This window comes from Euleptes europaea, chromosome 11 (genome assembly GCF_029931775.1).
Source record: "Euleptes europaea isolate rEulEur1 chromosome 11, rEulEur1.hap1, whole genome shotgun sequence".
In the NCBI taxonomy this organism is placed as follows: domain Eukaryota; kingdom Metazoa; phylum Chordata; class Lepidosauria; order Squamata; family Sphaerodactylidae; genus Euleptes; species Euleptes europaea.
Genome location: NC_079322.1, coordinates 2,295,001 through 2,306,881, shown reverse-complemented (window position 1 = coordinate 2,306,881; position 11,881 = coordinate 2,295,001).

Here is an 11,881-nt window from a genome sequence, read left to right as displayed (position 1 = left end):
TATCTTTGAGAGAACTTTAATGCCTTTAAGCTATATTAAGTACAGTTTCGGCTAATAATGTACTGTTAGTACATAATGATATCTTAAGACCTTGAGAAGGACAAAAGTGTCCTGCTTTTGGGATTCTGACAACTGGCAGCTGAGTCAGAAAGTGATTTTGGTCACATCTTATTGATAGATAAGGTGCTCTGCTTTGCCCCTTCAAGGACAGGGACTAGAGCAACGTTATTAGGTAGCTCTTGATAGGGCTGACCTTGAGAGTATTCCTTCAGCCTGTCAGCATTACTCAGACTTTCATTATACATTACACAAACCTCAGCAGTGCCCCGGTTTGCATGATGTGTACTAGGTGTATATGGAATTAATCCTGCACATGTTCACAGAATACCATAGTTATGTCAGAGACCATATGGGGTTATGGGTTAGGATTAGGGTTAGGGTTAGGGTTAGGGTTAGGTTAGGGTTAGGGGTTTGGGTTTGGGGTTAGGCGTTAGGGTTTGGGTTATGTAGGGTTAGGGTTAGAGTTATGGTTAGGGTTAGGGTTAGGGTTAGGGTTAGGTCAGGGTCAAGGTTAGGGTTAGGGTTAGGGTTAGGGTTAGGGTTAGGATTGGTTTAGGGTTAGGGGTTAGGGTTAGGGTTAGGGTTAGGGGTTAGGGATTAGGGATTAGGGGTTAGGGGTTATGGGTTAGGGTGTGAGAGTTCCCAACTCCCTGGGCTAACTTCGCAAAATCACTGCTCAGGCTTGAATGCAGAAACAATAGATTTATTGAAGGCTTCAGACAGATGAGACAGACACGGATTCAAAGTTGCAAGTGAATTGGCATAGCCGGGTTACAAAATATATCTATTCCAGGGCACTGGGGTTCACACTGGTGTTATGGGAAGTTACAAGATAGATTGGTGCAATACAAAACATCAAACGGGTCCCAGCGAGGCTGCTAGGGCTATCAGATCTTCAAGGCCGGACTCGGCCTCAGGGAGTGCTCACAGGAAGCGCGGCAGGGGAGGGCACGTGGGAAAGACAGCAGAGGCGCCGGGTTGCAGGGAGGTGTGAACTGCTTTTACGAGTTCAAAGAGATAGGCAAAGAACAAAGTGGGGAAGGAAAACTACAGGATATCAGACCCTCACATTCTGCCCCCCTTAAGGCCCCCCTCCCGCAAGGTCAGGAGGACGGGGCTTATCGGGATAGGCGGTGTGGAATTCTTGTACCAGGCGGGGGTCGCCATGTGTGGGGCTGCCACCCATTCATCGTGTGCAGGTCCCAGATGTTTCCATCGGACAAAATAGAACAACTTCCCCTTTTTCCATTTGGAATCAAACACTTTAGACACTTCCAGATGGGTGTCCCCTCCCACTACCGTAGGAACCTCGGGTTTCGGAGGGGGGTGGACCTGGGGGGCAGCAACGTACGGTTTGAGGAGGCTTATATGAAAGACGGGATGGACGCCCTTAAGGGTCTTAGGGAGTTTGAGTTCCACAGTGACTTCATTGATCACCCGGGTAATGGGGAAAGGCCCCACGTATCGATCGTTGAGCTTTTTGCAGGGCCGGAGGGAGCGCAGGTTCTTAATGGAGAGATAGACCTGCCCCCCCACCTTGAGTTCCCAGCCCGGGGATCGATGTTTGTCAGCTTGTTCTTTGTACTTGCTCTTGGCACGTTCGAGATTTTTGAGCAACCAGGGCCAGGTAGACTGGACTACTCGTACCCACTCCTGGACCTCTGGGACTGTTTCGAGCTCGGGGGTGACGGGAGCGGAACCGAAAGGACCAAATTCCGTTCCGTATACTACACGGAAAGGACTGAAACCGGTAGAGGAGTGGGGGACATTGTTATAGGCATATTCAGCAAACGGCAGCAGATCCACCCAATCGTCTTGGTGGTAATTGACGTAACAACGAAGATAACATTCGACCACTGCATTTACCCGTTCCGTTTGACCATCGGTTTGAGGGTGGTATGCTGAGGAGAGACCCTGTTCTTCCACCCCCATCAATTTTAGGAAGGCTCGCCAGAATTTGGCGACAAACTGGACCCCCCTGTCGGAGAGGACCTTCCTAGGGACCGAGTGTAGTCTGAGGACATGAGTGACAAACAACTTAGCCAATCCCTGGGCCGAGGGGAATCCGGCGCAGGGAACGAAGTGGACCTGTTTGGAGAAAAGGTCCGTGATCACCCATAGAACCGTTTTACCCCGGCTGGGAGGTAGGTCGGTAATAAAATCCATGGCGATCACCTCCCAGGGTCGGGTGGGATTCTCCAGGGGTTTTAACAGTCCGGGAGGCTTTCCCATTCGTTTCTTGGCCGTAGCGCAGGTGGGGCAGCTGCGCACGTATAATTCTACATCGGCTCTCATACCGGGCCACCAAAATTGTCTTCTTATTAGGTGCAGTGTTTTGACAAAAACGAAATGACCTGCCAGTTTGGCCCCGTGGACTAGTCCCAGAACCTGCTTGCGGAGAGAAGTTGGGACGTAGAGCTTTCCCCCTTGCACCCACCAGGAGTCCCTTTGCTCCATGCCTGCAGGGAGGATCTGCTGCTCCATCCCTGCAGGGATGCGTCCCGGAGTCTTTGCTGGAAAGCCTCCGGGATACCTTTGAGCATGGGGCTCCCTGGCAGGCGGGCTTGAGACCGGGTAGTGACGGCGAGTCCCGGGATCTCCCCTCTTTGTTCTGGGGTGAAAAGGGAGTCCACGGGGCGGTCAAAATCATTGCGGTACTGGGGAAGTCGGGACAGGGCATCCGCCAGGGCATTTTCCTTTCCGGGGACATGTTTGAGGGTGAAGCGGAATTTGGCGAAGAACTGGGCCCACCGAATTTGTTTGGCGTTGAGTTTTCTAGCTCCTTTGAGGGCCTCCAAATTCTTGTGGTCGGTACACACCTCAAACGGAAACTCGGCCCCCTCCAAGAAATGCCTCCAGATGGTGAGGGCATGTTTCACTGCTGCCGCCTCCTTCTCCCAAATCGCCCAATTGATTTCAGATTGGGAGAATTTTTTGGAGAAGTAGGCGCATGGCCGCAATTTCCCTTCCCCGTCCCTTTGCAGTAGGCCCCCCCCCATGGCCACGTCGGAGGCGTCCACCTGAACCACGAAAGGCTTAGTGCAGTCCGGGTGGGCCAAAACCGGCTCCGACGAAAAGAGCAATTTAAGCTCGTCAAACGCCTGCTGACAGGGAAGAGACCACTGCAACCGGGCCGAGGGTAGAGCGGCGCTCGCTCCCTTCCCCTTGGTACGCAAGAGGGAAGTGAGGGGGAGGGCCACCTGCGCGAAATTGGGGATGAAGTTGCGGTAGAAATTGGAAAACCCCAAAAACTGTTGTAGGTGTCGGCGTGTGGTGGGGGGTTCCCAATCCCGCACGGCTTGAACCTTTTCGGGGTCCATTTCCAAGCCCTGGTGGGAAATGACATAACCCAGGAGGGTGATGGAGGGCTGGTGAAATTCGCATTTGGACACTTTGGCATACAGCTTGTGTTCATGCAAGCGTTGGAGGACCTCGCGAACCAACTTAACGTGTTCCTCCATGGTTTCAGAATAAATGAGAATGTCATCCAGAAATACCACCACCCCGCGAAACAACAAATCATGTAAAACCTCATTGATTAATTGCATAAAAACACTCGGGGGCCCTGAAAGTCCGAAAGGCATAACAAGGTACTCAAACATTCCAAAACAGCTGGAAAAGGCCGTCTTGGGTTCGTCCCCCTCCTTAATGCGGATGCGGTGGTAGGCTTCTACCAAATCCAGTTTAGTGAAGATTCGGCCCTCTTTCAGTTGCGCAAGAAGGTCTGGAATGAGAGGGAGGGGGTAAGCGTTAGACTGGGTGACTGCGTTCAGTCTACGAAAGTCAATACACAGTCTTAAGTCCCCCGTTTTTTTCTTAACGAAGAATGTGGGGGCGGAGTACGGGGCTTTGGAGGGGCGAATGAAGCCCCTCGCCAGGTTGGTGTCCAGATAGTCCCGCAGCACCGCCTTTTCGTTGGGACTCATGGGGTAAACCTTCCCCTTGGACAACTTGCCTTCCCCCACAATTTCAATGGCGCAGTCTGTGTCTCGGTGTGGGGGCAATTCGTCACATTCCCTCACATCAAACACATCCGCGAACTGGGAATATTCCGCGGGAAGGCGGGGTGGAGGGGTGACTTGGGGTAGGGATCCCACCAATGCGGCGGCCAGGGTGCAAAGCACTCGGTCCTTGTCGTGCGCCCCGCAAGGGTCCTCCGGGAACGTGAGGGTTCGCTTGACCCAGTCGATCGAGGGATTATGCCCCTGTAACCAATTCATCCCCAAGACTATGGGGGCAACTATGGGGGCAATAGTAAAATATAAGCGTTCCCAATGTTCCCCCACAGCCATAATCACCGCAGCAGTACGGTGAGTAACAGGTCCCTTCTTAAAGTCGCTACCGTCCATCTGGGAAAAGCGGAGGGGACCTGGGAGTAGTTTGCGTCGGACGCCTAACTTTTTGGCAGCTTCCTCGCTAATCAAAGTGCGGGCGCACCCGGAGTCCACCAAGGCGGGAAATTCTAAAACTGGACCCCCCTTGGGCAGCGAGAGGTGTGCCCGAATATACACATTGTCCTCTTGGGCGCTTACCATCGGTGGAGCTCCTTGCACAACAACGGGAGTGGTCTGCTGAGGAGCCCCCCTTACAGCAGACCGACGGCGTTTTTTGCCGGCATCTCCCACTCTTCCTCCTCACTGGATGAAGGAGACGTGGTAGTTGTAATCCGTGACTCGGCCGAGTCAAAGGCTGCATTTGTAATCCGGGATCCCGATGGACCAGTGGAGGTGGAGGCTTCCTCTTGGGCGCTCGCGTGCAGTGCGGTGGGTGCGCTCCGGCGTCCAGGGGCGCCGCTGCGGCGTCGAGGTTGGCCCTCCTCCGGGGTTTTCTCCGGTTCGGCCGGGGTTGGGCGAGGGGTAGCTGGGCGTCCGGAACGGGACGGGCACTGCGAGGCGAAATGGCCCTTGCCACCGCACACTAAACACACCCCGGTTTCAAAGCGCTTGCGGCGTTCGGCCGTTGAGGGGCCCCCCGGGGTTCGGGAATCCTTGATACCGCCTGGCCGGTCCCCCTTCGGCTTAGAGTCGCGACCGGTGCGCTGTCTGGACAGGGTCAGGAGCTGCTCCCGATTTTCGATGTCGGCGGCGTGGCGCACCCAGCCCTCGACGTCCGGGGGGTTGCCTTGCATGAAGGCCCAATGTTGCAGGTTCGGGTTTAGTCCCTCTCTGAAGCACTGCACCCGGGTAGCCTCGCTCCAGTCAAGGATTCTGCTCGACAGAGACTGGAATTCACTCGCATACTGCTCCACCGACTTAGTCCCTTGGCGCAGTTGCATCAGAGTGGCTTTAGCCCGCTCCCCCAGGTTCGGGTCCTCGAATCTGTTGCGGAGAGCGACCATAAACTCATCCAGATTCCGCAGCACAGGGGAGCGGAGTTCGTACTGTAACACCATCGACGCGGCCGCTTCGCCTTGGAGAAGGGAGGCCACATACTGGACCTGGGACTCTTCCGAGGTGAAGGTCCGGGCCTGTTCCCTCATAAAAATATCCACTTGGACCATAAAGAAGGTTAACTGATCCCCCGACCCATCGTACGTGATCTTCAGGTCACGGCGGGCCGGAGCGCTGGGAGGAGCGGGAGGAGTCGCCGGCGTTCCATCCGGAGGGTTGCCGCGGGGAGGCTGTACCTTCAGCGCGTCCATGGCGGCTGCCATCTCACCCATCACGGTTTGCATGGCATCCATCCGCTCCAGCATGGCTTGGCGTTCCTCCTGCCAGAGCCTCCGTTCCTCGTCCATCAGGACCTCTCTACGCGCGGGGTCGTCCACGAGCCTCGTACCGGACAACCCCAGACGGCGATGCTTCGCCTCGGTCCGGGAAAGCGACCAGCCCTTCGGAGAGTCCAGCCAGGAGTTAAAGGTGTTCTTGGGCTTCGTACCCAAGCCCGGTCCCGGGTGTGGGGCACCGGGTACCTTCCGCCTGGCATCCTCCTCCTTTGGGTCCGGTTTCTCCGGAACCTCGGGTTTCCCCGGTGAACCCGGGGGAGAAGAGGGATCCTCGTCGCCTGGCATTACTGTCCCTTAAGGTACAGACGCAGAGCGAAAAGGCAGGGACTTGCAACTTAATGTGAGAGTTCCCAACTCCCTGGGCTAACTTCGCAAAATCACTGCTCAGGCTTGAATGCAGAAACAATAGATTTATTGAAGGCTTCAGACAGATGAGACAGACACGGATTCAAAGTTGCAAGTGAATTGGCATAGCCGGGTTACAAAATATATCTATTCCAGGGCACTGGGGTTCACACTGGTGTTATGGGAAGTTACAAGATAGATTGGTGCAATACAAAACATCAAACGGGTCCCAGCGAGGCTGCTAGGGCTATCAGATCTTCAAGGCCGGACTCGGCCTGAGGGAGTGCTCACAGGAAGCGCGGCAGGGGAGGGCACGTGGGAAAGACAGCAGAGGCGCCGGGTTGCAGGGAGGTGTGAACTGCTTTTACGAGTTCAAAGAGATAGGCAAAGAACAAAGTGGGGAAGGAAAACTACAGAATATCAGACCCTCACATAGGGGTTATGGGTTAGGGGTCAGGGTTTGAGTTAGGGTAAGGGTAAGGGTAAGGATAAGGGTCAGTGTAAAGGTCAGGGTCAGCGTCAGGTTTAGGGTTAGGGTCAGGGTAAGAGTAAGGGTAAGGGTAAGGATAAGGGTAAGGGTAAGGGTAAGGGTCAGGGTCAGGGTCAGGGTCAGGGTCAGGGTCAGGGTCAGGGTCAGGGTCAGGGTCAGGGTCAGGGTGTTCACGGTTCGGGCCGTTAAGTGCCTAAACTCTTAGAAAGTACAATACGCATTAAATGAGAATACTTAAAGATCTGTAGCACAACATGTAACTTATAACTCATAAAACACAATTATAGCTTACATTGTCAGTGTTAGGGTTACTTAACCATGACAGGGTTAGGGTTAGGGTTAGGGTTAGGTTTCGGGTTAGGGTTAGGTTTAGGGTTAGGGTTAGGGTTAGGGTTAGGGTTAGGGTTAGGGTTAGGGTTAGGGTTAGGGTTAGGGGTTAGGGTTAGGGTTAGGGTTAGGGTTAGGAGTTAGGGTTTGAGTTAGGGAGGGTTAGGGTTAGGGTTAGGGTTAGGGTTAGGGTTAGGGTTAGGGTTAGGGTTAGGGTTAGGGTTAGGGTTAGGGGTTAGGGGTTAGGTTTGAGTTAGGGAGGGTGAGGCTTAGGGTAAGGGTTAGGGTTAGGGTTAGGGTTAGGGTTAGGGTTAGGGTTAGGGTTAGGGTTAGGGTTAGGGTAAGGGTAAGGGTTAGGGTTAGGGTTAGGGTTAGGGTTAGGGTTAGGGTTAGGGTGAGGTTTAGGGTTAGGGTTAGGGTTAGGGTTAGGGTTAGGGTTAGGGTTAGGGTTAGGGTTAGGGTTAGGGTTAGGGTTAGGGTTAGGGTTAGGGTCAGGGTCAGGGTCAGGGTCAGGTTTGTCGTGGTTCGGACCGTTAAGTGCCTAAAGTCTTAGAAAGGAAAATACGCATTAAATGAGACTTCTTAAAGAACTGTAGCACAACATTTAACTTATAACTCATAAAACACAATTAAAGCTTACATTGTCAGTGTTAGGGTTACCTAACCATGACAGGGTTAGGGTTAAGGTTAGGGTTAGGGTTAGGGTTAGGGTTAGGGTTAGGGTTTGAGTTAGGGTTAGGGATACGGTTAGGGTTAGGGTTAGGGTTAGGGTTAGGGTTAGGGTTAGGGTTATGGTTAGGGTTAGGGTTAGGGTTAGGGTTAGGGTTAGGGTTAGGGTTGGGTTAGGGTTAGGGGTTAGGGTTAGGGTTAGGGTTAGGGTTAGGGTTAGGGTTAGGGTCAGGGTTATGGTTAGGGTTAGGGTTAGGTTTAATGTCAGGGTATGGGTTAGGGTTAGGGTTAGGGGTTAGGGGTTAGGGTTTGAGTTAGGGAGGGTTAGGGATAGGGATAGGGATAGGGTTAGGGTTAGGGTTAGGGTTAGGGTTAGGGTCGGGGTTAGGGTTAGGGTTAGGGTTAGGGTTAGGGTTAGGGTTAGGGTTAGGGTTAGGGTTACGGTTACGGATAGGGTTAGGGTTAGGGTTAGGGTTAGGGTTAGGGTTAGGGTTAGGGTTAGGGTTAGGGTTAGGGTTAGGGTTAGGGTTAGGGTTAGGGTTAGGGTTACGGTTACGGATAGGGATAGGGTTAGGGTTAGGGTTAGGGTTAGGGATAGGGATAGGATTGGGTTAGGTTTAGGGTTAGGGTTAGGTTTTCGGTTTAGGGATTAGGGGTTAGGGGTTAGGGGTTAGGGTTTGAGTTTGGGAGGGTTAGGGTTAGGGTTAGGGTTAGGGTTAGGGTTAGGGGTTAGGGGTTAGGTTTGAGTTAGGGAGGGTGAGGCTTAGGGTAAGGGTTAGGGTTAGGGTTAGGGTTAGGGTTAGGGTTAGGGTTAGGGTTAGGGTTAGGGTTAGGGTAAGGGATAGGGTTAGGGTTAGGGTTAGGTCAGGGTCAGGGTTAGTGTTAGGGTTAGGATTGGTTTAGGGTTAGGGGTTAGGGTTAGGAGTTAGGGGTCAGGGTTTGAGTTAGGGAGTGTTAGGCTTAGGGTTAAGGTTACGGTTAGGGTAAGGGTTATGGTTAGGGTTAGGGTTAGGGTTAGGGTTAGGCTTAGGCTTAGGGTCAGGGTTAGGGTCAGGGTCAGGGTCAGGGTCAGGGTTAGCGTCAGGGTCAGGGTCAGGGTTAGGGTTACGGTCTGGGTAAGGGTAAGGGTAAGGGTCAGGGTAAGGGTCCGGGTCCGGGTCCGGGTCCGGGTCCTGGTCCGGGTCCTGGTCCGGGTCAGGGTCAGGGTCAGGGTCAGGATCAGTGTCAGGGTAAGGGTCAGGGTCCAGGTCCGGGTCAAGGATTAGTGTTAGGGTTAGGTTTAGGTTTAGGGTTATGTTAGGGTTAGGGTTAGGGTAAGTGTTTGGGTTAGGGTAGGGTTAGGGTTAAGGTTTGGTGTTAGGGTTAGGGGCAGGGGCAGGTTCATGGTCAGGGTTGTTGTGGTTTTTCACAGAATACCATAGTTATATCAGAGACCATGACAAGGTTAGGGTTAGGGTTAGGGTTAGGGTTACATTAGGGTTCGGGTTAGGGTTAGGATTTGGTGTTAGGGTTAGGGGCAGGGGCAGTGGCAGGGTCAGCGTCAGGGTTGTCGTGGTTTTTCACAGAATACCATAGTTATGTAAGAGACCCTGACAAACTTAGGGTTAGGGATAGGGTTAGGGTTAGGGTTAGGGTTAGAGTTAGGTTTAGGGTTGGGTTAGTGTTAGGGATAGGGTTAGGGTTAGCATTAGGGTCAGGGTTAGGGTTAGGGTCAGGGTTAGGGTCAGGGTCAGGGTTTTCGCGGTTCGGGCCGTTAAGTGCCTACACTCTTAGAAAGGATCCCTTCCTGAGAAGGGATATGTTGTCTTATTCAGCTAGACACCACTAGACGGTTCCTAGAAACATGGTTCCTAGAAAATCTCTTGAGCATGCCAATAAATTTATAATACTGGATAAGAGTAGAAGTATAAACATTTATTTACATTATATAATATATGGGTTTTGGTTGCAAAGCCTTAAAATATCATACAAGACATAAAAGACGCATTAAATGAGACTACTTAAAGATCTTTAGCACAACATTTAACTATATAACTCATAAAACACAATTATAGCTTACAGGGCACTTGGAAAATGTCTGTTTACAGTAGTCAGTAGCATGGCGTTTAGCGAGATTACAGAAGAGGAAGAAACCATATTACTCATATCTTTGAGAGAACTTTAATGCCTTTAAGCTATATTAAGTACAGTTTCGGCTAATAATGTACTGTTAGTACATAACGATATCTTAAGACCTTGAGAAGGACAGAAGTGTCCTGCTTTTGGGATTCTGACAACTGGCAGCTGAGTCAGAAAGTGATTTTGGTCACATCTTATTGATAGATAAGGTGCTCTGCTTTGCCCCTTCAAGGACAGGGACTAGAGCAACGTTATTAGGTAGCTCTTGATAGAGCTGACCTTGAGAGTATTCCTTCAGCCTGTCAGCATTACTCAGACTTTCATTATACATTACACAAACCTCAGCAGCGGTCCAGTTTGCATGATGTGAACTAGGTGTATATGGAATTAATCCTCTACATGTTCACAGAATACCATAGTTATGTCAGAGACCTTGACAGGGTTACGGTTAGGGGTTAGGGTTAGGGGTTGAGGTTAGGGTTAGGGTTATTGTTACTGTAGTGTTAGGGTTAGGGTTAGGGTTAAAGTTAGGGTTAAAGTTAGGGTTAGGGTTAGGGTCAGGGTCAGGGTCAGGGTCCGGGTCAAGGTTGTTGTGGTTTTTCACAGAATACCATAGTTATGTCAGAGACCATGACAAGGTTAGAGTTAGGGTTAGGGTTAGGGTTAGGGTTAGGGTTAGGGTTAGGGTTAGGGTTAGGGTTAGGGTTAGGGTTAGGGTTAGGGTTAGGGTTAGGGTTAGGGTTAGGGTTAGGGTTAGGGTTAGGGTTGGGATTAGGGTTAGCGTTAGCGTTAGCGTTAGGGTTAGGGTTAGGGTAGGGTTAGGGTTAGGATTTGGTGTTAGGGTTAGGGTTAGGGGCAGGGGCAGGGGCAGGGCCAGCGGCAGGGTCAGGGTTGTCGTGGTTTTTCACAGAATACCATAGTTATGTCAGCGACCCTGACAAACCTAGGGTTAGGGTTAGGGTAAGGGTAAGGGTAAGGGTTAGGGTTAGGGTTAGGGTTAGTGTTAGGGTTAGGATTAGGGTTAGGGTTAGGGTTAGGGTTAGGGTTAGGGTTAGGGTTAGGGTTAGGGTTAGGGTTAGGGTTAGGGTTAGGGTTACGGTTACGGATAGGGTTAGGGTTAGTGTTAGGGTTAGGATTGGGTTCGGTTTAGGGTTAGGGTTAGGTTTTCGGTTTAGGGATTAAGGGTTAGTGGTTAGGGGTTAGGGTTTGAGTTTGGGAGGGTTAGGGTTAGGGTTAGGGTTAGGGTTAGGGTTAGGGTTAGGGTTAGGGTTAGGGTTAGGGTTAGGGGTTAGGGGTTAGGTTTGAGTTAGGGAGGGTGAGGCTTAGGGTAAGGGTTAGGGTTGGGGTTAGGGTTAGGGTAAGGGTAAGGGTTAGGGTTAGGGTTAGGGTTAGTGTTAGGGTTAGGGTTAGGGTTAGGGTTAGGGTTAGGGTTAGGGTTAGGGTTAGGGTTAGGGTTAGGGTTAGGTCAGGGTCAGGGTCAGGGTTAGTGTTAGGGTTAGGATTGGTTTAGGGTTAGGGGTTAGGGTTAGGGGTTAGGGGTCAGGGTTTGAGTTAGGGAGTGTTAGGCTTAGGGTTAAGGTTACGGTTAGGGTAAGGGTTATGGTTAGGGTTAGGGTTAGGGTTAGGCTTAGGGTCAGGGTTAGGGTTAGGGTCAGGGTCAGGGTTAGGGTTAGGGTCAGGGTCAGGGTCAGGGTTAGGGTTAGGGTTAGGGTCTGGGTAAGGGTCAGGGTAAGGGTCAGGGTCAGGGTCCGGGTCCGGGTCCGGGTCCGGGTCCGGGTCCGGGTCCGGGTCAGGGTCAGGGTCAGTGTCAGGGTCAGGGTCAGGGTCCAGGTCCGGGTAAGGATTAGTGTTAGGGTTAGGTTTAGGTTTAGGGTTGTGTTAGGGTTAGCGTTAGGGTAAGTGTTTGGGTTAGGGTAGGGTTAGGGTTAGGGTTTGGTGTTAGGGTTAGGGGCAGGGGCAGGTTCATGGTCAGGGTTGTTGTGGTTTTTCACAGAATACCATAGTTATATCAGAGACCATGACAAGGTTAGGGTTAGGGTTAGGGTTAGGGTTAGGGTTACATTAGGGTTCGGGTTAGGGTTAGGATTTGGTGTTAGGGTTAGGGGCAGGGGCAGTGGCAGGGTCAGCGTCAGGGTTGTCGTGGTTTT